The sequence below is a fragment of the Lipotes vexillifer genome, unplaced genomic scaffold (genome assembly GCF_000442215.2).
Source record: "Lipotes vexillifer unplaced genomic scaffold, Lipotes_vexillifer_v1.1 scaffold13, whole genome shotgun sequence".
NCBI lineage: Eukaryota > Metazoa > Chordata > Mammalia > Artiodactyla > Lipotidae > Lipotes > Lipotes vexillifer.
Window position 1 is genome coordinate 5,178 of NW_006790761.1, and position 4,222 is coordinate 9,399.

Sequence of the window (4,222 nt, forward strand, 5' to 3'; positions counted from 1 at the left end):
TAGCTATTGATATTTTACTAAGTAATGTTCTGTTACACTGAAAGGGATGTTTTTAAAAACTTTATTTGGAAACAAGTTTTCAAGCAGAGGGACAGTTGCTTACGTGGTCTTGTATATACACATCCTAAAATGTTCCCATGGGATGTGTGTATATGGTTCAGCCCTGAGTTTACTGTGCTGGTTAACAGGTACTTATAAAAATAGCTGAAATAGAAAATTGCTGGTCAGTTGTACTAGAAGAACATGGTAGGAGAGAAAAATCCAACTCTTTCTTCATATTAAAAATGAATATAATATGAACATCACAAAAGAGAACAAAACCCACGTGTTTTGTAACTTTTTACAAGAGCAAAAATTCATAAACTAGTTTTCAACTTCCTTTAGACTTTAATGTTTTTTGGACAGTTTTGTCTTTAACTTGGACCAATTGTAGATTCTTACAGGCTTCCTGGGATTTAGCATTCCTATTTTCTCTACCAAAGTTTTTTTTTGGAAGCACCTCAACTCTCCTTTTTGTTGCCATATAAGCATTTCCTATCACCCTTATTTTAACTTCCTAAAGCCCTAGATAGAACTAGATCCTTCCTCATTTCCCCCACACACCCCCTAGTTGGGAATTTCAAATTCTGTATTATGCTGACCTTATTCCTTTCAAACTTGCTTGAAGATAAAGAGTTCTCATAGCCACTAGACACCTACTTTTCTGGGGAATGTCCTAGGATTGTTCATACATAGAAAATAGCAAAAGTATTGTTTTTCAAATTGATAATGTGAGTAGAAGTCTTCTCTTTTACCATCAGTGGTCTTTTGTTTTGGGGTTTTGTTTTGCTTACTTGTTTGTTTTTCCTTGAAGCTTTGAAGGGAATTGATCTTGGAGGAGAAGCAGAAATTTTGTTTTGATTTTTTTAAAAATCAGAACTGCTTTAATGCTTTTTACAACAGTGTAATTCCTTGACTATTTGGAACCATTAGGAAGAATACCTAGGTCCTAACCCTCAACTGAGACTTTTGGCTCTTGTGTTTGCTATTGATGGTTTTCTTGAGTTCTCAAAGAACTGTAACCAGCTATTTTTTTAAAAAGTTGCCTGTTTTCTTTATAATTGCATCAACTTACACACTGTTGTCCAACAATATGTGGTATTTAGAATGCCTTCCTAACTATTTTTGAGCAGCCATTGCCTGTATTTTCTTAGCGCCTCCCTGGTTTCCTTACATGAACTTATCGGACAAGGAAATGCAGCCATTTTGTTTGCCCTCTCTCCATACTGGACCATCTAAGTCAATGTTCTAACTCATCCCTGATGGTCTGTGAGATACGTAGACTGTTCCACCAGACTCGATAATTACTCTTAAGGAATTTTTAGGTAGAACTGGTACCATTAGGAGACTCTTGGTGTCACCTTTGTTATCTTGAAAGCTGGTCCCTTCCCTGAGGCTCTTAATTTTTTGAAAACTTGATGCTATTTCAGCTGAAAAAATTAGTGAGACTATTAAACAAATTGAGGGGAGCTGTTTAAGTAATCACAAACAACATTGGATAATTGTGACTTTCAGTTCTGTATCAGTTGAATTTTTGTGCTCTTTTCCCTGTGTACGTGGTGGTTCTATTTTTCTCCAATAAAACTTTTATTTAAAAAACAAACAAACACACAAACAAAAAACATACAAGCCCAAATAATATCAACATCCAGCAAACAATTTCACAAACATAATGTTAATAACTGATTTTTTATTAATCAATTTGTTTAAATCGCTTATAATTCATAATAATTTAGCCATATGTTCTTTTGAGTTTTTAATACAAAAATCATATTTTCTGAATAATACTTAATTTTTTTAAATTAAAAAGTCACGTCTATTCAAAATATTCTGTAGAGTCAATGCTCTTTCAGTCAAAATTTTGACTTCATTTTTTTGTTGTTTTGTTTTGTTTTATATTATGAATCTTAAAAGGATGACTCTAAAACATACACAGAACAGTAATGGGCCAAAAAGAGCAAAGATTCTTCTGAAGAAGAAAAATAATGGGAGAAAACCTAAATTAAATGATATCAAGACTTAATTATAAAGCTACTCTAATTGAAAGAATTGTGAAGTTAATGTTGATATAGACAAATAGATAAATCAACAAAATGGAGATCCCTATATCATACCCAAACACATGGAAACCTGATCCATGATAGGACTAGGATTGCAAATCAATGAAGAAAGAATTACTGTTCTGTGAATGGTGCTGAAACAACTTCACAGGAAAAGCAGAGCCTTAGAATCTCCACTTCACACCACACACAAATGTGTCCCGAATGGATCAAATTAACAAAGATTAATCCTTTGTGAAAGCCAAAGCTATGCAAATGTTAGACCATTTTATAACAGCAAACTTTTCATGAAATCGAAATATGAACAAATTCCTTTTATTCCTATGAATAAAATGTCAATGGCAAATGTTAAATTCAACTCCATTAAATTTAATAGTGTTTATATCTAAAGACATTATAAAGAAAGTAAAATGATAAGCCCTGATAAAGAAGAAGACATTTACAACAACAAGAGCTCAAAAGGCTCAATATTTAAAATATATTAATTACTCCTTGCCATACAAATTGCTAGTTGTCTCTTAACAGAGACAATTCTGTCTTTCTTCCTTACTTAGAAAGAACATCCAGTGTTTATGGAGTAACTTGGACAACTCAAAGATTACAATTTTCAGATTCCTTGCAGCCAGGTGAGACTATAGGACTGATTTCTGGTAAATGCGATATAAAGAGAACTGTAAAGAATTTTCTTCAATCCCTAAATTCAGGAGGCACACCTTTCCTTCCTCCTTAGAGCCAGACTGAAGGCCATCCTATGGCTATACCTCAGATAGAACTCAGACCTTGAAGTGGAAGAGGCTGAAGATGGAGCAGCAAGTAAAATAGAAGAAGCTGGGTTCCTTAACTTTATGAAGCTGTCCCACCAGCCTTGGAAACCAACTTTGGTCTTCTTTTACCTTGTTCAGTTTACATGTCTTTTTTTCTTAAATGGGTTGCAGTTACATGGTTGTTCAGTTTTTTGTTATTCTTTATAATACAAATATATTATACATAATATTTATACTAATTCAATATTTATCTTTAAAGTTTTCTTAAACAAGATGAAAGGCCAAAGGCAAGCATCTCAAGAATGGTAAGCCAGCTTCCCAAAATTGTTTAAAGACCTAGGTTCCTTCCAGATACAGGAATTTGAATGTATCTCACCCACCCTTAAACATACACATATGGGCTAAAAATCACTGAAATTATATCTTATATGTGTGGGAGATTTATATTCATGATTTATAAAGTAATGAAACATATTAACATGTATACACAAACATATATACACATATGTATATATAAAATGAATCAACTCATTAAATTTTTTTTTAAATTCTCAGAGTTATTTTAGTTACTTAGGGCATATCTTGGCTTCTACTCTATCTAGAAATGGAACAATTAGTTTACTCTATTTTAGGGATATCTTGAATATAGGCAATATTTTTTACTATTATCATCAATCAAAAGGAATGAGTAGCATATACTTGTTGCTACTTAGCACACGTATAACTATTTCTGTTTATTACCTCCTTTCTAATGAAAGTTGAAGGAAGTCTACTCTTTAAAGTAATAGAGACCTACCACACATATTACATATTACTTTTCTTAACTTCTAAAGCTAACTACTCTGTAAGGAAAGAAGTGAAAAAGGAGCAAAAACCACCCTTCCTCCCCCCAAAAAGACAAACAAAACAAAACAAAACACAGACAGAATAAAAAGAACCTAAGGTCAAGAGCATTGGATAGCATTCTATGCAGCGCAAAGCAAAGGAGTAATGAAAGAGATGGAATGAATAAATGCATCTCAAATTTTCCCATTTACTTGTTCCCAGAAAACAGAGCACAGGTCTAAGAAGGACTCCAGGCCCTTCAGAAAGAACCTCATCCAAATGTCTTGTAGATCTATGCACGGATCAGCTGCATTTCTGCTGCCACAGAAACCACTAGCAGATGTGCTATCATCACATAGCAACCAGCAGGACCTTCTGTAAGAACCCCAGTGGATGCCTGCGTGCAACTGCTTATTTTTCAAGCCTAATATGATGTCCCCTCACAAGAGAAATGTGAAGGTGGCAACTTCATCCAGTGTGTAGGACTGCTTGTTCAAACTCATTTTTACCATCAGGAATCAACAATTTCCAAGC